Source organism: Triturus cristatus, chromosome 5_2 (genome assembly GCF_964204655.1).
Source record: "Triturus cristatus chromosome 5_2, aTriCri1.1, whole genome shotgun sequence".
Classification (NCBI taxonomy): Eukaryota; Metazoa; Chordata; class Amphibia; order Caudata; family Salamandridae; genus Triturus; species Triturus cristatus.
Genome location: NC_140588.1, coordinates 38,351,375 through 38,376,773, shown reverse-complemented (window position 1 = coordinate 38,376,773; position 25,399 = coordinate 38,351,375). Strand labels below are relative to the sequence as shown.

Genomic DNA, 25,399 nt, shown 5'->3' with positions numbered 1-25,399 from the left:
GGTTCAGGGATGGGTAGTGCATAAGGGTAATAATGGATTTTTAGGCTTTCGGGAAGGATAGTGCTGAGGGGTAGTAAAGGGTTTATTTCTGTTTAGGGAAGGGTGATGATGAGGGTTAGTAAGGATAGTCTAGGAATGTTCAGAGTTCAGGGGTAGTTTGGATTAAGATGTGCGCATCATGTTAGCCCCGAGCTATGACAGTCCTAACCCAAGCATGCTACGAGAGTGGGGCTCGTATAATTTAGAGTCCTCACGGAGACTGGTGGAGATTCTGGTAAAATACGCGTACATGGATAGAAATGACCTGCTGGAGCAAATCGATGAGCTGAACCAGCAAATAAGCCAAGTAGAAACAAATGAAATGACATCAAGAAAGAGTGAGGACATGTTGGCACGCCTAAAAAAAGGGGAGGATACAATCAAAAAAAGAAAAACTTTTAAATTCCAACGGGATAAAAATGACTATGAATTGGGTCAGATATTCACCTTATCACGAAAGTATGATGCAGCGAAGGCAGCACAAAAAGGAGACACAAGGAGAAATGTCCCTACTCCCTTAGCTGGTTCAAGTAGGGAGTTACCAACTACGCCTTCAGTGTCTGATCTAAACTCCTCCGTGGAGACGAAGTCAGAGACAGAGTTCAACATGAGATCAACGGAAGGGGCAAGACATCAAATTAGAAAACACACAACAGGGGAAGAATTGAATTTTTTAAGAGAGGAAAGATGACAGACCCTACGCCCCAGCAAAAAAAGCCCAAAGCAGACATAGGAGAAATACAAAACGACGGGAGAGAAGGAAAAGGAGGCGCCAAAACGCGCATAAACAAAAAGAAGAACAGGGGTTGGCGCCGCCAATAATCCCAACAATGGAAAATGCCAATCCAGCCATCAACTTATCTACCATCAACTTGGATACAGCAGAGCGACAGCTACTGGCGCTAGAGCTCACGTATTGCTGAGAGCAACTTTGATTATCCCCAAACCAGTGTGGATATAAGTTCATCAGAAAATAAAATTTACAAAAGTATCATCTTCTCAGGCAAGATAGAAACATTGTATGTACTTCATCGGAATCACTGCATAATGCCAAGAGTTCTCCAACAGCCTCAGATGTCAGCCTAATATGTGACCTACAAGAACTACAGACTGAAAATAGTGAGATGATGCACACAGATTCAACTCAACAGCTGATGTTACAACAAGGGGTCAATATCAATGCAGTGCCAATTACCAAATTTAGGCCTAAATCAAAGTTTATCCCAGTCTTAACGAGAGATTCCATCGACACTTTTAACGAAATCTTAGTAAAGGAAGTAAGGACTCTAAATTTTAAAACACAAACAACCATGAGAAAACAGAATGCGTACCAACTCAAATACCAACAACTAATCCAAAAACTGCGAGAAAATGAAACAGTGGTAGTGCGCAGAACGGATAAGGACGGCAACGTGGTCATTTGGCCAAAAACCCAATATATGGAGGAAGCATCAAAACAGCTAGGAGATCGCAGCTGTTATAAGATAAGCAACAAACGGACTACCAAAACAGCACAAAATGAGTTATAGGCAAAATTATTGGCATGGAAAAGCAGGGGTTTAATTAATCATGATGAACTGAGGAGTTAAAAAACTGACTACCCAATCTTGCCGGTAGTGTATTTTATCCCCAAAATACACAAAGACAGTAGCAACCCTCCTGGTCGGCCCATAATCTCTGCCATACAAAGTCTAACAGAAAATGTTTCAATATACATAGACTCATTCTTGCAAGAACAAGTAAAAATGTTACCATCGTATATACAGGATACAACAGATTTCCTGAGGCAAATACATGGATTTCGGTGGCAAGAAGATTATTTATTGATCTCCATGGATGTCAGCAATTTATATACATCTATACACCACCATGATGGGATGAGAGCACTGGAACATTTTTTGGGAAAGAGACCCATTGAATTCCATACCCATAACAAAATGCTAATAGACCTAAGTTTTGTTTGTATAACAATTCTATCTTGTTCCAGCAACAGGTCTATCACCAAATGAGGGGCGTAGCAATGGGAGCGAGTTTTTCGCCCAGCTACGCCTGCCTCCATATGGGATGGTGGGAGGAGATGGTAGTAAAAATCAAGTATGCAGAGATATGGTCCAACAATGTAATCAAATGAGTCCAGTTTATTGACGATCTATTCATTTAGTTTAGTTTTAGTTTTATACATTTATAGAGCGCTTGGTTACACCACAACGGTGTGTCCCCGCGGTTTGACACAAGAGAGAGAGCTGTTACAAGAGAAGAGAGGCGCTAGCTATATATCTATGAGACTTCGGTCCTGCTGTACAGCCAGGTTTTTAGTTGTTTGCGGAATTTTTTTTCGGAAGTCTCAGTTCTTAGGGCTATCGGCAGAGTATTCCAGGTTTTTGCCACCAAATACCTGAAGGAGCGGGCTCCTAGTCTGGCTCTGTATATCCTCGGTACTTTAACCAAGGCCTTACCTAAGGATCGCAGATTCCGACCCGGTGTGTACTCCATTAGGAGAGAATGAAGGTATTTGGGGCCGGACTTCATGAGGATGCGATGGCCGTAGCACAATACCTTAAAAATGACCCTCTTTTCCACTGGCAACCAGTGCAGTTCTTTCAGGGCATTCTCCGAGTTTGCTCTTCTAGGTAGGCCGAGTACCAGTCGAGCAGCGGCATTTTGTACCCTCTGTAGTTTGGCCAGTCCCCCTTTGGTGGTTCCAAGATATAGAACATTGGCATAATCCAGTTGCGAGGTTATTGTCGCGTGGACAATGGTTTTCCTGGCACTAGAAGGCAGAAGGTCAAGGATCTTTCTCAGAATTTTTATAGCTCCATAGCATTTGCCCGCAACCCTATGAATCTGGTTGATGAAGTTCAGCTCGGAGTCAAAGTAGATTCCTAAATTTTTAACTTCAGTTTTAGGGGTGGGCAATTGTCCTAAAGATTCTGGCCACCAAGCAGATGACCAGATGGTTGGCGATCTACCCACAACCATTACCTCTGTTTTGTTTCCATTTAGTTTGAGGCAGTGGTTGGACATCCAGTTCGCGACTTCTGATAGGCATTTAGAGAAACGAATGGCTGCTTGCTCCTCATTTTGTGATAGTAGAACAATTAGCTGTGTATCGTCAGCATATGAAACAATCGATACGTTATGTTGTTCCACATGCTCAGCTAAGGGACTTACATGTAGGTTAAAAAGGGTAGGACTCAATATAGAGCCCTGAGGAACCCCCTGAGTAAGAGACATACTCTTAGATAGGTAAGGTTTCTGAGCCACTCTAAAACTTCGGCCAGAGAGGAAGGACACCAACCATCTCAAGGCCTTATTCCTGATGCCACATGCTTCCAGTCTTTGTAGGAGCAGCTGATGTGATACGGTGATATGATCTGGCGAGGGGATAAACAGAGTGCAGAAGAATTCATCAATGATTTGAATAATAACAATGTTAACATCCAACTCACATATTCCATCAGTGAGAGCACAATTTGTTTCCTGTATGTGGAAGTGTATGTTTCAAACAACATATTAGAAACACGCCTGCACTGTAAACCAACATCCGGGAACACTATTCTGCACTCAAGCAGTTTTCATCCAAAGCATACAATTCTCAGCATACCCTATGGGTAAATGTTAAGAATTCAGAGAATATGCAGTAACGAGTCAGATCTAATAACTGCACAGAATGAATGTAAATCTCGCTTCCTAGCAAGAGGGTATAAGGAAAAAACGATAAATGATACAATAAGTCGAACCAGAGCCAAAACACGGGAAGATTTACTCTTCAAACCATCTGCCAGGAAAACTAAACGAGCAAATAGCACAGCCACCGAAAGCAGCCCTTGCTTAATTCTGACATATAACAGACAGAACGACAGCCTGAGAAAAATTGTTCAAAACAATTGGCACCTAGTGCAAAATGATCCGATTATAGGGGATAAAATGCCAGCTATCCCCCTAATTACATATAGCAAGGCGCCAAGCACCGGAGATTACATAGTCAGCAGTAGTCCTGAAGTAACAAAAAGTACGAAGTGGCTGTCCAACCGTAAAGGTTGTGTTCACTGTGTAGTCTGTAGGGCATGCAAATATGGTGAAAGCAAAACGCCATATTCAACATCATTCAGGGATCGACCTACGGTCATAAATAAATTTCTGACCTGTAAGTCTGAGTTCGCCATGTATGTGCTGGAGTGCTCTTGTGGACTGCGGTATGTGGGGAACACAAAACTGCAGGTCCACAAGAGGATACTCCAGCACCTGCGGGCCATCACCAATACAGATATGACTTATCCGGTGGCCCGCCACTTTGAAGCGGTCCATGCTAGTAGTTTGGACCATTTAGAGTATTACATAATAGATAGCGTCCCCCATCAAGAAGAGGAGGAAATAGGGAGGCTATTTTAAGGCGACTCGAAACAAAATACATTCTAGAATTAGACAGTAAGAGTCCGCATGGGCTCAACATGACAGAAGACTTACACACCTGGCTCTAGTCGCAGCAAAGTTAGTTTTAATTGCTGAGTGGTACACAACAAGAAAATATAAGAACATAATTTTACCCATTAAGATTTTAGAATGCTGAATCTCATCCCAGAATCAATTTCTCTCTTTAGTGTAGTTGTAATACATGGGCTCATGTAACAACACACTTTTTTTGCACTAACAGCACTTTATAGGGTGTATAAAAAGGCACTAGCACTTTCAAAGCACTTTTTGCACATACAGGATATTCCCAAAACAAATAAACCAACTGTCTAATAGGACTAAGAATGTTTACAAATAATTGTTCAACTTGCACAGAACTAATGAAAATCATGATTTTATTATTTTAAGCACATCATTTTAAAAGAATGTATTTATACAGCTTTAGAACCAAATGCTTATTCTGCACAAGGTTAATGATGTATTGCTTTTATAATCGTTATGCGTGGATTATGAACTGTGTTTAAAGCGTAGCGTGTACTGACTAAACTATGTACATATTGGCATAATGTATTTATACAGGTATAAAAAGGCAATTGTATATACAGGGGTTTATTAATTGAAAACATATATAACATGTTTCTAATTATTTATACATTAACAGAATGGTTTCTTGTAAATAGCGGTGATTCCTTAAATGTGCAGTTATGGAAAACAGACGGGTAGTCTGTTTTCTTGATACATTATGCAATACAAGCATGTGTCACTTTAAATACAGGGAGAAAACTGTATGTCATGTGATCAAGGACCCTGGTGGTTCAAAATGCGTCATGGAGGCTATGCCCAAAAAATAAAACAAGATTGCACTTACAAAGTGGAGTTCGTGCCTTTTTTCGGTTCCGAGAGAAGCAGGGAACTGGTTTATATATATATATATATATATATATATATATATGTATATATATGAACCAATTCAATTCATGCCCACGGGCATCGCAAATATTTAAATAAATCCGCCTTATTACTTCTGAAAACGAGTGAGTGCGTTCTTCACTTTGCTGAAAGGCGAGAATTGGTTAATTGATACCGGCGTGGTTCTGCCGGAAAGAAACGCTCCGCCCCTCATAATTGCAGCGCCAGCGTCAAAGACTTGGACCGAGAACTGACATATATATATATATATATATATATATAAACACATATGCACATCTCATATAATATGTTGTAATGTGTGGTTAGTTCGTATTGCAATAGTAAATGTCATTATGGTGAATGAGAATGTGCGGTAAGTGGAAGAGTCGCCATGCGTCCGTAGTTAGCGTGATGGGTGGTATTTGAGTGAATTGTTGTAACCTAGATTAATAAAGGAAGGGATTAACAGACGTTAATGTATAGTGGACCATGTTAGACTTTACATTAATGTCCTGCTACTATGACCCTTTGCATTAAACTTGACAGGGGACAAGTCTGCACAAGGTATATGAATCACAGGTAAGGAACCGCATTGGGCTTCAAGACAGACCATGTGTAAGTAATTATAAACATGTGAGAATATTCACTCAACCATACAAAACACTTCACACTTTATAAGTCAGGAAACGGTGATCTGCTTAGGGATCTATCATCTACATGGCATTAATGAAAACATCTTATGAGCCCAAATTCAAACACTCACCACTACCTCCATTTGCTCCCACCCCAACAGCAGCCTGAGTGCAGGATACAACCAGTATTCCCGTCCCTGGAAGTTTAACTGGAGAATACAAATGAAAGTGGAAGAAGATACTGTGAGAGGGATCCACTCCTGGCCAAGTGGCATCTGTGGAAGGCTTTCGTTAATGGGACCTCATCGGTATCTCCACAATGGGAGACCTGATGGAGGGCACCACGTTGAAAACATATCAAATGCTACAAAAAGCAACCACGCCATGCTTTTACACCATACATTATAGGGCTAGAGAACCCCCTGAAGTATAACTTCTTGGAGGCCAAACTGCTAATGGGGGAGCTGGAAGAACACAAATATCACAGATTTATCATTCTCTTGTGCATCACACCCCTGACAACTTCCCATCATTATGCAGAGCCTTGGAAAAAGACATAGGACCGCTTGAGGACGAGGACTGAGTGGAGGCTAGAACATCCCGGAGGCAGGTAGCAATAGCCAGGTGGCCGCCTCATCCTGTTAAACTACCTTCCTAGAACATAGCTTAAAAGACAAACTTGACAGACACGGCAGACGGCCTCCCCCCTTCCTTGCAGAGCAGCACACAAGATTGAGACTTCTTCCACACCACATGGGGATACATAAAACTATGTTCATACTGGGAAAAAGTGTATTCCTGCATGGAACATGTCCTAGATCACTCTATCCCCGAGACCCCAGATTGACACTTCTTTATCTCACCACTGACCTTTCTCGGAGCCACTACAGGCTGACATTACTTTCGCTGCAGCTTGCAGTGGCTAAAAGGGATATAGTCAGGGCCACTGGAACTATGCAGCAGAAGAGGGCCAGATTATGCGACAGGGGTGACTAAATTATGTGGCAAGAAAAGGCAAATGATGCGGCATAATGCAGCACATATTCTGTTAGTGTTACTTCATTATTTTGTCGTTTTTACACTTGTTAACAGTGTATAGGCATTGGTTGCACCTCATTAGTTCCAGTTTAACACCCAAATATAGCAATAGGCAACAGAAACTTGACCAGTCAACCTTTTCAAAGGGCCTTCCACTGCGCTGCAACATGTGTTGCTGCTTTTCTAATAAATTTTGAGCCGATTGAGCTAGAATTTTTTTTATTTTGCTACAATCTGTAGATTATGCAGCAGATGATGGATTATGTGTCCAATATGCAAAATCTATAACTAAGCGAAAATCGCAGTGGCTGCACAATTGCATAATTCCAGTGGCGGCGCAATAATGGAAATTGGAAACCCTACCGTCTATTGGGGAATGGAACAGGGGAATGGATTGGAGCATGACTAGGGAACAACCGATCTAAGAAGCCAGAGGATGCCCCCAAAAACACGAAAGCATGGGGTGCATGGGCAAACTATAGAGGCAACACCATTAACAGGACTAATCCATTTGGGTCACTATTCGACAACGAAAACTGGACATACAATGGTTCAGGGCTACGATCACCCACTAACACACATATTTAATAGAATGTTTTGCTGGGGGGTGGGTGGCGAATATATGTCATTATAACGCATGCGTTACATCGCATGCCATTACAACGCGGTCGTTACAACGACCGCGTTGTTACATCGCAAGTCGTTACAACGACTTGCTGTAGGGGGTGCGCTGGACTTAGGAATAGTATGATTTACTATTCCTACTCCAGTTTGTGCAATAGCGGGGAAGGTGTTGGATTGTGAATCCAACACCTTCTGCCCCCTACAGCAAGTCGTAACGACTTGCGATGTAATCGTATGCGATGTAACAACGCTATCGTTGTAACGACTGCGTTGTAATTCGATGCGATGTAATGTATGTGAAGTAAACAATGTCCCCCGAGGGTGGCGCGGGTTTTAAAAAAACCAGTGCTATTGTTATATAGTATGTCACCGTTCGTTATATCTGCTACAAAGGATGGATGGAAAGATATTCCATAAGGAGACAACGGACTGGGGCTAGTTTAAGCATTTTTGCTAGCCCTGCTTTTGGTTCCCCAGTCTGACCCTGTTTGCCCCTTACTTGGCTCACAGGCCTGGGTCTTTTTCAAGACTGTAATTTATAATTAAATTACAAAATATTGTTTAATATAAATACGTTTTCAGGTATGGAGGTTGATATGCAGGGTGGGATAACGTGGATGGTGACTAGAAGGTTATTTCAACTAGCCTTTTTTTATTTTCACTGGATGGCCCATTCAAGGCAAACTCCATCTATAACTAGTCCCTTTGGGGTAAAATGGATAGGGCAGCTGGATTGATTTGAGGGAGTACTGTGTATCACTCGGATACCATAGCAGAATGTTCTACTGCATATGCAGTTTGTCCAAGGATGCGCTGTATGTTCTACGTTTCTTGTAAAGAAAACCCAATCACCACCGTTAATAACACAGCATGTCAATAAAACATGACCTTTAAATAGCAGGTGGCATCTACTGTGTGTTACAAAGGAGCCCGTGCGCCTTGAAGGGGGATCCCGACCCTTATTTCTACAAGTGCCCTGAAAGACGTTCAGCCTCCGCGCTATCGGCATTCTCCCCCCCCCCCCCCCCCCCCCCCTCCTCAGTTTCCTCCTTCGATGCAGCGTCCTAGTACCACGTGTGACGCAGCGCCAGCCTCACGTCCCGGAAGCGCGGGTCGAACTCCCATTCACACCGCTCGTTTTACAGAGCGGATTTGTCGTCTCACGCGGAGCTGTAATGTGAGTACCACTGTGATCAATATTTGATGTGCTCTCCAGTCACATTGGCCTTGAAAGGATTAGCCTCTGCTCGAATGAAGCTTTCCTTTCAGATCCAGAAACCGGGGCAAGGACATTTCTTTTTTAAAAAAAATAAAATGATTGTCTTGCCCCTTTAAACTTTTATGAGCAGCCTGGGTTTGAGTCGCGCGCTCTCAACACGAACAAAACAAAAATAAATTACGGATCACAAGATGGGAGACGGAATCGAGAAGAACAGTCATGTTTTGTTGCTAATCCGAGCACGTGGGAGCAGAGGATGCGAGCCAGAGGCCTATGGTTCAGTTAACTCACCAGTGAGCGCACATTGCTGGCATCTTCTTACTAAGCATAAACAGCACGTGGGCAGAACCGCTGCAAAATAATGACTAACCAGTCTGTCAGAACCTGAAGTGCAGATGTCCTTCGAACAAAAGCCACAGGACGCCTACAAACGTGACAGCTTCCAACGCATAGTCATGGGGATGCAATCGATGACGGAGGCAAGAGAGAGACGGCTCTTTATTCTAAAACGCCTTGCTGTCTTCTGCAATATATTTTTTCGCGCATTGTATTGTGCTAATGCCAGTGTAAAGAGACTTATTTGTGCAAATCCACAAAAAGGCACAGGAGGTTAACGCATAATTTGCAGGACTCTGCCTACAACCTATCTGGCAGGCAATATAATCTGAGCAAAGAAACTGAGATTTTCGTGCTTCCGAGGCAGATAAAATGTAATACTTACAGTATTGCAAACGATTGTTCTGTGTGTGTGTTAATCGTGTATGTGTCTGTTTTTTAGCTACAGTAGCTTAGCTGGTCGTTGTAACTGCTACAGAAATCTGAGTAAACTGGAGGCGATTGTTTCGAGGCCAGCCTAGGAAAAACTCGGCTATCCGAAGGGCACAATTAGAGTGATAAGGATGTGGATTAGATTGACATGGGGCAAGTCATCACGGCCCTATATCCAGGGCACAAGTCAGGGGTACACACAGGTGTGTTGGTCTGTCCCAATACTTACTCAAAAAGCCATTTCAATAGCGCTATTTTATTTCTTTTATAGCGCTACGCAAACAAATGCAGGGTGTCAGAGCGCTTTTGTAACATACACATTATACATTGACAATAAATCCTATACCTGTTTAAATCAATGTACAAGATGAGTTACACGAGACAGGGTTACAAGGTGTAGGAGTCGCATGTCTTTCATAGCTCCCTATATTACAAGAATTACAATTTATGAACTACAGGTAACAAAATAATCTCTATGTTAAAAGCAGTAGCCCTTTTTACTATCTACATAAAATAAAATCTTTTGCTTTGCAGGAGACCTATTAACCTGCTTTGCTACTTTGATTGAAATCTGGGACTTCACAAAACACAGAGCTCTCCAGCAAACTCGTTCACCTCCAGAGTTCTCTCACCATTATTACTATTCCCTAAGATTTACTGGGCACCTTTACAGCAGATACCTTAACCCATAAAATATTTAAAAAATGCAAACTTTGCAACCAATTAAACAGAAAAGATCTACAGCCATGCTTCTTGTTGCCTATTTGTTTGTGATGGTGTTTAAAAAAAAATATGTTAGTTGAGGCCCAGATTTTGCGTCAGGATTGCGCCACTGTTTTGGCACAAGCCTGATGCAAAATCTCATTTGTTAAATCTCATAATGTGCTTAAATGTACTCATGATATACCTGTTTAACATGTATGAGGTCTTAATATCTGATGTCACTTCTTGTGTGATGTCACATCCAGTGAGGTCACTTCCGTTATGTCACGTGCAATATCATGCGTCATGACATCATGCGTCATGATTTCACTTGCATACTGCCTAACCTGGTAAGTCCCCCTACTTCTTTTTTAGGACATGTGCCCTGCCTATTTCTACGAAAGCCTGGCTAGGTTGGGGCAGAAGGAGTGATGGCAGCCATGCTTTGTTCAGTGCCAGTGCTAAAGCACACTGGAGTTGATGAATCAGTCTTCGTCCTAGACAAAGGGGTGTCAGTATTTTTAGGGTGCCAGGTGAAAGTGATGGAGCGGGTAGTACAACATTTTGTATACCTCCCCCATTTCTGCATGTTCATACTAATTAGAATAATCTATTAATTGTAATAATATTAATGTGTTTTGAGTGGTACCTAATCAACTTTATTAATGTATCAATTACACGTGGGATTTGCATGGCTAAAATAACTTGTAAACTAATATACGTACGCATACTAATACTAGAAAAATAGAATATTGCATGATATATGTTGCTTTTGTGAGGATATTGTAAGTTGCACCAGATGACATCACTGGGTGAATATAAACGCTTTAAATGTTGCCAGTATGCTAGATAATTACACACACATAGGGGAATTAGTGAGGGTTATACATTTTATTAGTTATTTCCATGTTTTAATTACTTTTTGTGTTTGTTCCGCTTAAGTTGACCATTTGGGCCTATGTCAAAATGGCCGCCCTACGGACACGACGAGACAGCGACCATTCCATGAGGTTTCAGACCAAGTGTGCATGCTCCAGGCTCCTGAACAATTGGCCTCAAGATGACCTGCACGGCACGGTACCCAGACAAGGTCGTGACTGGACTGCGGCCAAGAACTTTAACAATGGACAAGTAGTGACAAACCGGATGGATCCTGTCTGACAGTGTGACATCATGGACCATGGGAAACCGAAACGGACAATCTTAACCATCCAATCACAAATGCCTAAACTGACTTTTTGTTACATTTTGTCGTTAATTTCATTATAAAGGTTTGTAGACTAAGCGAGTTAGGGGTGCCAGATCTTTTCCTGATTCCTGACGTTATGCTGACGGAGAGGACGGTGACACTGCAGGACAGCTGTTTCCCTGAATCTTTGACAGACTAAATTGCTGCCCATTTACCTGATGAACTGAGGACACTTCGACCAATGACCATTGACTGATGCATACACGTTTATGGTCCAGACCCGATCTTTGGGACTGTAGCGTGCTGCATGACGACTTGATTGACTTAGAGGACGACTAATAGCCAGATTAGGTAAATATGGTGTTCTGTGATTTGATTAACGTTTTATTAAGATTTGCATTAATTAGATAAACAATATTATTGATTAACAAGCAAATGTGTTGTGTTATTTATGGAGAAGAAATAGAATAAGATGTGAATATAAATGGAGGAGGACTAAAATCACTATTTCCAACTCAGCTAATTTGAGCCATTGGTAAAGTGGAAGGAATATCTCGAAGTTCAGGATTAAGATGTGCTGGATTACGGATATTTAGTGTATGTTTATGTAAATACATTTCTTTTAGGTTATAAGATATTCTTTTCACGTCAGCGTTTGGAACACTTATCCCTCCCGTAAGAGCAGACCAATGAAGTGTGAGTGTTGGTGGTATGGGCCCCACCAATGAATGTATTGAGTGAACGCGTTTTTGTGATATTTGGTCTGTGACGAAGGGAGGATTTGAAATTCCACGCTGCAGCAAAAGAACTTCACCCATTGTGACTGGTGGGTGGCCCTGGAGCGGCAATTCCCAAAAGACAAATACTTGTGATGCGTACGGTGTGCCAATACTTTCTAAAGCACGAGCAGGAAACCTACGCGAGCACGGGCTGCGGTGGAACCTTACAAGCTCCAACGTGAAGGCAGGGGAGATACTCAGACAGAATATGCTCTGGGATTGCTGATGCAGTACATACCGAGGACACGTGACACAGTAATATGGAGTGATCACGTGACGATGTAGAAAGGGGAAAGAAGATGAGCAGGTACTTCAAGGCAGAGGTCTCATCAAACCCAAGGTCTGGTCAACAGGGTGTAAAGGGGGAGGTGTCCCCAGCTAGGGAAACAGGTGCTGTGGAGAATGGAGTTCGAAAAATCTGTGGTAAATATATCAAGGTAACTTACATACGTGAGGACCCATAACAGAGAGTATTTACTACTGGCAATGAAGTGAGCCATGCTGGCAACGCAGGGGCGGCTCCTCCATTTGAGCAGAGGAGCGTCTGCCCACAAGCCCCAGAGCTGAAAGATAAAATGGTAATAAAGTTTATTTATTGCCATTTTATTTTTCAGCAACCCACCCCGAATTAAGTATCAGGACGGGTGGGGCCAGTGCTGCTGAGTGGCAGCAGCAGGGAGCTGTACGCTTTAAAATGTGCATGTCTTTTTGGACGGCTGTCTTAGGATGGCCAGCCAGACATGCACTTTTTAAACTTTTCCAACCGACCTGTCCTAGACATCTGGGTTAGAGAAAGCGCAGGCCTCCAGTGCTCCTGTGAGCGCTGAGTGAGACCGCTGTATCCAATCCTTGCACTGCTCTCATTAGGGTGACCAACTGGCATAGGTGCAAATTCAGGACAGTGAGTGCAAAAATTCAGGACAAAGGGTCAAAATATAGGACAAGAATTCAGGACTGAAGGTCAGAATTCGGGACAAAAATTTGAGACAAAAGGTACGTTTTGCATGCACATCAGAGGAAGTCATGCAATAGTGCATAAGTAAATACACAACCAATACAAGCAAAAGTCAAAAGAAGTTTATTTTAGGTTGAGATAACCTTGCACTCTCTGCATCTGTTGTGTATGCGAGTGAAACACACCTTGGTTTGCATATTCGAAAATAAAAGTGAAGAAAAAGATCAAAGCTGAAGGCCTCTCAGATCTTACATGCCCCCTCTCCCCCAATGAAAAAAAACACCCGATCCGAAATGCTGTCAATGGGCAGAGAGGCCCATTATCATTCTCTATGTGATAATTAGGCCAACATACAGAATGATAATGGGCCTGATAGCAGTCTGTGCCAGGTCGGGGATGGGCTGCTACAGGCCATAGATCACAGCAGGACTATGAGCTGGCTCCTGCAGTAAGCGTTACAGACTGCTTGCAGGGGGCAGCTCACGCCAATGTCTGAAATTACGGACAAAGGCGTCCGTGGAAGAAACCCTTATGGACAACGGACAAGAGGCCCAAATTACGGGCAGTCCGTGAAATGTACGGACGGTTGGTGACCCTAGCTCTCATACTGTGAGAGCAGCATCAGGATTGGGTAGTGCAGTTTCCTGGTCCAGAGATATATATATTTTTTGTTTTGCCACCCCCTCGCCTCCCCCACCCCCCCATGGTCCATGCCAGCTGCCGCTACTGGCAAGAAGTTAGATTTGCAAGGTTCCCGCTTTCAGGGCCAAGCTACTGTGAAGCAGGCCCAGCTAAGTTAAGCCTCAGATATTACACATTAAACAGCGCACATGTTGACTAGGATACTCAGCAACAGGGATACCACAAACTATGAGGGATACCGCAGTAGGATTAAAAATAGTTAGGGATGCCTGGGAGAGCGAGACTCTAGGGTAGGAAAAGGCAGAGAGGCAACAGAAACCACCAGAGATACCGATTCTTTAGGACAGAAAAACACTAACATGAATGACAGCTAAACTTGATTAATAAAAACAACAGAAGTCAAGACAGAGATGGCACAAGGGATTCCAGAACAATAGAAAGCAGGGAGGAGGAAAGATCAAACTTAACTATAAAGAGGAGAAAAAAAATGAACACAGTGTCAGACTAATATGACGTAGTGAGGAAATATATAGACAAGTAACTGAGAAGTCACAAACACTCCGAGGTGTAAAAATAACAATTCTTAAAAAGATGTAGTACAGTCACCATGTAACTGCAGCAAAACAGGCATGAATAATTTATGACTTTCTATTTACTATTTTTCATAATTTCTTACCTCATTCCAATTTTAAAATTAATGGATTTATTACAGTTTCCTTGACTAATTAAAGGAAAATTCCATTTAATCATAATATTTCCAGTCTTTTACAACACTACGCCAAAATGGCTACTTCAACCACAGTGCTGCAATATTACACAAATTGTCATTAAGAACGGTGATACAAGAATGAACAAAAACATTAGCATTAATACTAGCCAGAGGACATTTAAAAAATTTATTTGCATCTCATTACAAAAAAATTGCTTTTACATTCCCTTTTCCGGACAACATTAAAGAAACATAATTAGATTATTACAGCAAACAATTTTTTTAAGTTCCTAGGCTCAATGCGAGAGTATGAGACAGGAGTGTTAAAAACACAACGAAGGTCCGGTCTGTGTACAACATGGTCAATTTTGAATGGATGAGGACATCATTGAAATGATGGTGGTTTGCTTTCCAGAAGCATCTACAAAAATGCTACAATACTAGCCGTCAGCAAGGGCAATGCTACTGGATTAACTAACTCAGCCTCATTGTCATGTTTACACTTCATCAACCTGTATACATTATTGACAAGTGCCCCAGGACAGGCATAACTTTTTTGCTCAGTAAAAACGTTTTAGCTAATAGCGCTATTCATTCTGAGAAATGGCCCGATGTCTTGCCTCTAGTACTCATGACTATTAGATCAATACCAGACAGAACTACTGGTTTGAGTCCTCATGAGATCCTCATGGGACGCGCAATGAGACATGTATTTAAACCAGTCAACAAGCTGATGACAATAACTGATGACATGGTATTGGAATACTGTAAAAGCCTGGCTGACGCAGTTCATTCTGTGTTTCATCAGGTTGGAGCGGATGCCACCACTCTTGAAAAGAAGCCAGCTCATGATCTAAGCCCAGGGAACTGGGTAAGGATAAAAGTACACAGAAGAAGAAACTGTTTGGTTCCCAGGTGGGGAAAACCAAGGCAAGTCATCATGACTACAACAACAGCTGTGAAGTGTGCTGGATTGAAGAACTGGATCCATGCAAGTCATACTTTGAGAATTCCAAATCCAGTTGACTGTAAAGAAAAGGAGTATTTTGATGAATCAGAATCCAGTACTGAGTCAGATGACGGAGAGCCAAAAGATAAAGAAGGAGAAAACTCTGAAAGGGGGGAGACAGAGCCAATGTTAACTTTGGTCCCCAGAAGTAATTCCCTGAGGAGAAGGCTACAGATTTCTGATGCCAGTTCAGACTCAGAGACAGAACAAAGAGCACACTCTTCCAAGAAAGAAGAAAGGAAGAACAAAGAAAAGGACAGTGGAGAGACAATAAAAGAAATCCATGAGAAGGAAGTGCCAGATGAAAGATTGAGAGAAATTCCACCTGAAACAACACTTTGAGATGGACAGGTGCCAGTTACAGAGAGAGAGGGAAAGATTATTGCGGAAGACCCCCGAGGAGGTGTAGGGAACTCCAACATCCAGTTAGAAGCAGGGACAAGTAGTCAGCAGGAAGAGTGCGTGACGGAGATTCGAGGAGGGACAGAAGTAGGGAAAACAAAAGAAGAGGTGGAAAAAGAACTTGTTGAAGGTAAAAAGCAAGTTGAAACAGAGTCTGAGGAAAGCGAAGATGAAATACCAGAAGGTCGAGTTCTGAGAAAGAGAACTTGGAGAACTGAAAAGAATGATAAAGGGAGTAAATTGAAAAGAGCGGCAAAAGACGAGGTGTGGCCAAAAAAAATAAAGAGACTGAGATATCGACTAACACGTGTAAATTCCCTGAACAGGTGAATGAAGTAACAAGTCAGGAAAAATCAAAAGAAGAAGAACAAACAGTAGTCAAAGAAAACAAACGAACAAGAAAACCTAACCAGAAGTATAAATCACCAGAATGGACATATGTGGCCCTGCCTGAAGTAAAGGAAGAGGCGGATAGCCAAGGAAATCCAGAGGTTGTTGTACCGGAAGTGGTTGAGGAAGACGAAGAATCAGAAATCCTGAGAGTTATCTTGTCCGATATTGGAGAAGAAGCGGATGTTCAGGACAACCTGTATGCTGAAAATGAGAGGAAAGTGAAAGATGATGAGATGCCAAACTGAATGTGACAAGGAAGTTACTGATGGAAAAACAATAAAATACTGAAAAAGACAAAAACTGGTAGAACCACGTAGGTGCTTAGAAGCCTTAGGTTAGAAACTAGTTGTGAAGTAGAAGAGGCTAAGTCAAAAGACACAGCTCATTTTAGAAAAGATGGCAAACATAGAAAGTAGCAAAAGTAGATGTACCTTCTTTAGAAGATGGTGCAAAATGAGTTGTTGTACAGGATTATTAATGCTTTTTTGGAGTATTCTTGCTCTACTAATTTCATTTAAAGTTACTGTAGATACATTAGAAGGACATAGCAATAACATAACTAATATAGGGAAAGTTCAAAAGGTAGTTCCAACTATAATAGATAAAAACTATTTACATAAAGATAGATCAATAACAGATTTTTCTAACAATGTGTTTTCAAAGTTGTTGTATGAATATGTAAAAACAATGGACGTACGGGATTGCTACGTATGTATGCAATTACCTGCATCTGTATCTGAAGGAGTGACTTATCATCACCTTCCTGTAACATATGGAATAACATGTAGTGTAATAGCTAGTTTATTTTATCAAACAGGTAAATTAGAGTATTATTTTTCAGATGTAGATACTATATTTTCACAAGTACCAGCAATTAACAAACTAAACAAGGTAAAACGTGCAAAGGTATTAGGTGAATTTTTCTTAGAGACTAAAGAACTAACCTTAGAATATATATTTAGAAATAACTTGACTTGTAGTTTAAAGAAGAGAAGACATTTTTGGATATGGTTGAAGAAAGGAGATTGAAAATGCATAGAAAGGCTTCAGAAGGGAAAGTGGAGAAAACGGTTTGGGATGTAGAAACGGAGAAACATTTATGAGGGGAAACGAGTCCAACTATGGCTTTAGATTGGCCTCAGAAAGGGAAATTGTGTATAAGAAGGAATCAGACTGCGTATGACAATTATTTTCTAGGGAATAGTGAGTGCCATGATACATACCGGATCATGGGAGGATGGGGATTTAAAGGTAGAAGAGATCCAGTCTTTCCAGGACTGTATTTCATTTGTGGGAACAGGGCAAATTATCGTTTGCCAGACCATTGGTATGGCACATGTTATGTTGGCCTGGTTTTTCCAAAGATTTTCCACATGGATAGAGGAGAAGATGGTGTACATAGTCTAGGTAGTTATTTAGCACGTAGCAAGAGAGAATCTTGGACTGAAACTGTGGGTGACATTTTTGGAGCACTGATACCCGCAGTGGGAATATCTCTGAATGCGAACAAAATTAGAAAACTTTCAACAGTAGTGGATCGCTTGTCAACAAACACCGCTGGAGGATTCTTATTGGTAAATACTGAAATGGTTGCCATGCGTGCCATGGTAATGCAAAATCGACTTGCCCTTGATATTTTATTGGCAAAAGTGGGTGGAGTCTGTGGAATGCTGAAAGTTCAACATTGTTGTACTTACATTCCTGACGAAAGTAGAGATTTGAAAATTGATATAAAAAATATTACAGAATTGCATTACAAAATTGTACCACTGGAGGTTGAAGGTGTCTGGGAGAAGATTGGTAAGAAAATATCAGCTATTAAAGACTTTGTAGTAAAATTAGGTAGTACATTTATAGGTAAGATATTATTTCCATTAACATGTGTGATTACCTTAGTATTAATAATAAGATTAGGTTGTATTTGTTGTAGAAAGAATAAAAATCAGAAAAGAATAAAAAGAGAAAACTTAAGGAGAAGAGATAAGAAACAAGAAAGAGAAATTGAAGAAATAGAACTAGAAGAGTTAAAGGATAGCATTTATAAAACAGCAAAAAGAGAAGAAACAGGAGAAACTGAAATATGAACGAAACAAGAAATCAACTTCCGTAAAAGGGATACAAAATGTTTTAATAGTGTGGTGATATAATCACCAAAGGGGGGATTGCTGGAGCAGGTAGTACAAAATGTTGTATACCCCCCCATTCTGCATGTTTATATTAATTCGAATATTCTATTAATTGTAATATTATTAATCAGTTTGAAGTGATAACTCACCAATTGTATTAACAAAAGAATTACACGTGGGAATTGCACCTTGCATGGCTATACTAATTGTAAACTAATTCGAGTACGCATATTAATAGTAGGAAATTAGAATATTGCATGTTATATGTTGCTTTGGTGATGTATTTGTGATTTGTGCTTTATATCGCAAGTATAAACCGCTCTGAGTGTTGCTTCTGCTAGATAAATACACACACATATGGGTATTAGCAAGGGGATAACATTTTATTAATCATTTCTATGTTTTAATTACGTTTTTGTGTTTATTTTACTTAAGTTGACCCTTTCGGCCTAAACAAGATGGCTGAACGAGACGTTAAACGTGACTGCCCTGACAACACGAGGTTCTGGGTGAAATGCGTGTGCGTCACCGCCAGCAGCAGTGGCCTGGACCTGACCCCGGGAGAACATGTACCCTTCAAGGACGCTCCGGGAATCTAGCCAATACCAAAGACAATGCTTGATTTAAAAACCGGAACTAGCAAGTACGATGAGTTCATCGTTTGACACCCTGAGAACTGCATCTCACGACCCCAAGTCGACCAATCAGGACTTTCTAAACCCTGATCTTGATACTTTTTGACATTATTTTCATTATAAAAGTAGGTAGGGAATTGAACTATTATCGCTTGCTCTTCTTTGACGAACTCGATTTCCTGACGTTATGCTGACTGAGAGGACGGTGACACTGCTGGACAGCTGTTATCCTGAATCTTTGAGAGACTGAATTGCCGTCTAACTTTACTGAATAAAATTCTTCCTTGACTGACTGACTTAGAGGACGACTTTAGCCAGAATAGGTAAATATGATGCTCTGAAATGCAGATGATGATTTCTAACGTTTCTTGCAATAATTCTTAGATAAAGAATATTTGATTAATTGACAAATGTGTTGTGTCGATTATTTTAAGTAGAGAATTTAGTGGGATTCAAAGACTAGATAAATGATTGTGAAACTAAACCTACAAACAACTAAATGATCCATCTCCTTATGAGAGGGATATCTTAGAGTTGAAGTCAACTTGTTTAGAGTAAGGTAAAGGTATTCCTTTCATGTCAGCATTTGGAAGCTTATTTCCCTAGGAAAACAGATCAATTGAGTATAAGTATTGGTGTTATGGGCCCCACCAATGAATGTATATGAGTTAATTTGATGTTGAAGTAGTTGGTTTGTGACGAAGAGGGGAATTTGATGTTCCACGGTGCAACAATCACAACATGGCTACTACTGGTGAAGTTGAAGCTCCACTTTAAAAGCACAACAAAAACTTTGTGTCCATCGTGACAGTGTCATAAAGGGCATGCCCCGTGTAGGTATTTTATTTACATTGGACTGTTCCATCTGTTCTCAAGACTAGGGAGGAGTACATCTAGTATCCACCCTTCCTGCAATTTGGCCAGTAGAGGAAAATTCAAAGATGGTATTCCTGACTTTCAGTTAATGAATTATATTTCTATCAAGTAATGTGCAATGATCATAGTAATGTCCTCTCTGCTTTATCAATTACTCAATGTGCCTCATACGTTTTGTGAGGGGTAATGGAGTTGGGTTACCCCAGTGACATTTCCGTTTCGATTTTAAAGAATCTGGTGGCCTACTTGTTGGGTACTTTCATGATTTCACCTTCTTAGGGAAGTTCATTATGCACATGCCACAGGCACCGAGAAGTGCCAGGAGACCGTTATCGCACTATAGCCATCTCTGCTTGTACAGAAGCACATAAACATAAGACACCTTTTCAACTGCACTCATCCATTTGAATTTGAAGATATCAGCTGCCCAGCGGAAATAAGACTCATGGAATTCACAGCATGTTGAGCATATGGCTAAAAGGCCACCCAAGGCCATCAAAACTAGACGCCTTAGGTCTAGGCCTTCTCTATTACCATCCAAGGCAGCTAATTTAGGAATAGCTGTAAACTTCATTGACCTTATTAAAAGCATGGTTTGGGAGGGGAGAGAGTTACAACCCGCCTCACTGAGACAGTTGTAATGTCAGAGTGAAATACCTGTTACAGAGGCACTGGAGGGTGTCTTGTCAATCAAGTTTCTAATTGCGAACACCTCCCGGCAGCTCTGCTGTTGAGATCTTTTCCAAGGCTTTTTAAATGATGACTTTCTGGAAACTCAGCTGCCATAAAATGGATCAGTGAAATAAATCAGATTTTTGATTCTGATAGTAAATTCTTAATGATGTGTTGTAAACAGATTGTGCATGGCAAGAACCAACTGCAGTAAATCCCATTTTGAAGTAAAATGTTCAGCATTATAAGTAGACTGACTGTCCCAGTAACTTAGTGAGTGCTCTCAGTGTAGAGGGCTTTGGGGACTACCACTGTGCCATGTTTCTATTATCTGTGGGACTTACACATGGGCTGACTAGAACAGGTTAGAACTGAAAATGCTATTCTTTCACACAAAATTGCTCTGGTGACTGTATGCAATGTAAAATAAAGGCATGGATCGTAAAGATCCAACGAGGCAAGGATGCATTCACAGCGTATGCTTGAATTTATTTTTCACAAACTGAGCCGATTCTCTTCATATTTCATAAACCGTGTCCAAATTAGACAGTGTTTTAAAAGATGAAAATGTTAAGTCTAAGAGCTATGATCTTATTTAAGTAGTCTCAGGACAGTAATAATGACAGAAAAAATCCAATGGACTCAAAACATCCTAAATTCTGTTTGAGAACCATGTTGACGGCACGCACTGGGTTCTTTGAAGAGCAAAAAAATTCACAGAAATGGCTCGCAGGGGAACGAAACCTCGCAAGATATTCTTGCAAGTCGGAACACAGACAGTAACCATAGAACTGGACTCGCAACAGCCAAGCCGCCCTCTTTCTTCATCAGGGTGTAGAATAGGGAAACGTCTGCGAGAAGCCAGAGATTACAGCAAGGTGGAGGGCAAGGATCACCTTCCTGACACCCTGGACTGATTCTCCTTGAAATAAGCGCTATTAATGTGCTTCCATGGGGCACACAAAATAGGAACATCTGGGGCCCTATAATGTAAAATGACGCACTGTCCCGGTCTGCGGAGGGCACATTATAAATTGGGTGCACATGGCTCAGAAAGACACAAGGAGTTGTACTAAATGCAAAATGCACAGTCCCCAGGCATGAACTGCTACCTATATTCAGGACAGAGCAGCACTAAAAGGCGGACCTGGGTTTTGAATCCGCCTGGCTACCTTTATCATAGGGGCAAGCAGCACTTTGAGGAAGGTATAGGGATCTGCCTCCACGCGAAGCAGGGTATGGCTGCACATCTGCAGGGAGGATGCTTATAGCAGGCCTGCAACACAAACATACACTCTCAAAGGGCACCCTCCGGGGCACACAGACCATGTACCGCTTCATATGTTGCACCCAATCAGATTTGCTCCTGGTGGCCTCTTTACCCCTGCGCTTTTACCTGTTAAACAGTGTGACCACAGAGGCAAAGGTGGGCATTCATTTGCATGGGGATCAAGCAGGCACAAAATGTCCACCCAGGACATACATTTTACAGAATAGATTACACTAGTGTTTGCTTCTTCTGTAATAACCAAGTGTGCAAACTACGGTTGCTTCCATGGGGCTCTTTCTGTGATAGCCCCAGATATTTCCTGTGTTGTAGATTCCAGATAGTCCGGTCCAGCTCATTGCACAAATTACACGTTCCTGCCAAACCAGGTTTGCAGCCCACAGTGTTTCTCCAGGTGTTGCTTTCTGGCAGGCCACATCTTAACCTGCTTGACCAAGCTCAGTTTCAGCACAAAGGCTTTTCCTTTAGATGATGATTAAAAGCTGAGACATTGCGCTTGGCTTTACAATACATTGTAGTTTGAAGGAGGACTCTCAAGGAGCAGTAAGTACAGTGGGACATGCACGAAGAAGGGGCGCCGTTAATTGTAGCTGCCACCAACCCTATGGAGCACCCTTGTTCTTTAGGGGTTACAATGAATGACGTGTTGGGGGGCAAAACCTGATGGGTACTGCACCTCACATGTACTTGACCCATAAAACAAAATTAAATATACATTCTTGGGAAGAGAATGCCAGTCAGTTTCAGTTTCGTTTTTTTGTTTATTAAACTTTGTTGGTTGACAAACAACCATAAAATCACGCGTGCAATAAATACAAAGTACAACAATAAATAGAGAGGCTCATTTGCCATACTACTGAAAAACACAACAGGGTACGTGCTACTTAGGTGACTTGAGGTTATGCAAGGTATCACGTGTTCCACTGAAGAAATACCCGAAGAATAAAACCCCTATGGTGTCCCCAAAACAAATAAATCTAAACTGAAACAGACACAACAAAGAAAACAACTTGCATGAAAAGAGTGTCAAACATTAATGCAGATGGAGTGATAACAAAAAGCGTGACTTTGTTACCATAAGGGGCACACGCAAAATGTTCAGTATTATCATCTTCCATCCAGATCAAAACGTGAGACGCTGATAAAACCCCCCAAAAAATAGATAGTTGAATTTTTTAAAAAAACGGATTTCTGCACTGGGCCGAGGTTGTCTTTTGCAAAGGCGCTGGTTATGCATCCAACTGCGACTGGTGCAAAACCATTATCGCCCCCAACTCTCTGCTCTGAGGCACTGGCATCACCCAGGCTTGGCCTGTCTGTCATTCTCGCTTCCGAGCCAGCCACTTCCTTGCCCGCTTCTCAATTAACCAGCGGTGCCTCTGCTCGCTCCGGAAAGAGTAAATACAGACAACGGCTAAATGCGCTCCAGGGTACACAAAATGATTCCTCAGAGAAAATCCGAAACCGCAAACACACACTTGTGCTGACCACAATTACAACCCGTGGCCGATACGCGCTAGAAGCGCAACCACAGATGCCATCTTGAGCAAACTAAAAACGTAAACCAACATAATGGTGGAAACTCAGTGCCAAAAGCGTCAACAGCTCTGCACAGAGAAGCGTTAACAAACATTATGTGGAAATATAAATACGCAATTAGGTGAGAGCAAACTGCCATACGTACATTAAGTGGTCACGTGATGGTGAATTAAAACAATATATCTTTCTATCCTCCCAGATTTAAACGTGTGCTGTGTCAGGAAATGTAAATGTCTAGTATTTGTAAAGTGCGAACAATTACCCGTGGGTGTCAAGGCGCTGGGGGCCGCCGACAAGATTAAGCAAGCTAATGCCCATGGTGCAGGGCTGATTTGCCCCCGCGCTGGGGATCGGAGTCTGTCGCCCTGGCCGCTGCGCCACACCTCTTCCTTGAAAAGGAAGGAGAGATGTGCTTCTTTTATAAATGTGAGATGTGCTCTGCTTCTTTTATAAATAGTAACAGTAGTTAAAACGTACATGTTGTATTATTGAGCCTAGCACCACAATATAAGATAGAAATACTGATAATAAAGCAAAGGGAATTTTGTTTATAATTGTATTTCTGCTTTAGGAACTGTACATCTCTTGTGGGGTCGATACTTGGTGCAGAGCCTGCCACAAGAGGAACTGAGATGGAGTCTCCCTTGTTTGTGTACACCAGAGCTGCTGTGCTCTCAACTCTATTCAGACACTGAGGGGCGCCACCCCATGTAAGGGGCGTGGCGCCTTTAGTGGCATCAAAGAGCCCGAGAAAGCATAGGAACCCCTTCCGGGTCGCGTGACCCGGAAGGGGATGGACACAAGCAAAGTGACCGGATGTGCGTAGGCACGTAGAGTCGTTGTTCGACCCAGGAAGCTATTCGTTTATGGCGGGGGGTTTAAAAGTGGAAGGGGCGTGATCTTCGCCCTCTTTGTCCGCGATCCTGTTAGGTGGCCGGAGGTCGCGTCGAAGTTGCGGAGGTTGCGTCGGGGTTACGAAGTGTACGGCGACATAGGCAACGAGAAAGGCGGCCGGAGCCCGATCGGCAGGTAAGCGGGCCTCACAGTGTGCAGCATAATGAATGGGTGGCGATAGTCATGATGAAGTGTGCAAGATGCGCCAGCAAGGGCGAGCGAAAGCGAATGAATGGAATTAGAATTCAGAGGACCCATCGTAAGTCCGGGGCAGCGCTGGATGAATATGCAAATACCGCAAGGTTTAAAAGAACGGAAAAGGATTCTTTACCCAAAGCGGAGTCAAGGGTCCCGGGTGGCGGCAATTAAGGGGAGATTAGAATAGCGCGCTGCGGAGGTGGAGAGATAATTCTGGTGGCTTAGTGCACTAAGGCGCTCACTGTAGGGTCATGGAGGCAACATCTGGGTCACGGGTTCATATCCCGACGGGTCCATTTGTCCTTCAGAGGGGGGAAAATAAGAAATGGGGAATAACATTTCAACTAAATGAAAGCAGGCATTAGCAGCAAAGGCACGGGGGTGAGCCACGCAATGATGTGAGCAGCTAACCGCTGGACATGGTCCAGCACGAAGGGTAAACATTAACAATGGGAGGTCGCAGGGTTACCCGGCAGAACACAACCTAGGCAGTAGTAGGTGGGGCAAATAAAGGGACGCAACGAGGGGGGATAAATGCATGTCAGCGAAAGGAAGGGTGCGAACAGGAAGTAAGGAATTCCTTGGAACCCAATACACGGGGGAATGGATAGTAACAACATATGGTAACATAATTTTGTCTCTTAAGTGCAGAATGCCTCCACGACGGGCGCAGAAAGGGAAAGGAGCAAAAGCGGCAAAGGACGAGTACCTGGCGTTGACTGAGCTGTTGGAGTTTACCAAAGAGAGGG

At 42.1% G+C, this 25,399-nt stretch overlaps 1 protein-coding gene across 1 annotated transcript in view; it reads right to left on the bottom strand.

Annotated features, from left to right (window-relative positions):
• Positions 1-25,399, bottom strand: part of CTNNAL1 (catenin alpha like 1) — an 862,216-nt gene that overhangs the window by 727,069 nt on the left and 109,748 nt on the right. The window lies entirely within an intron of this gene.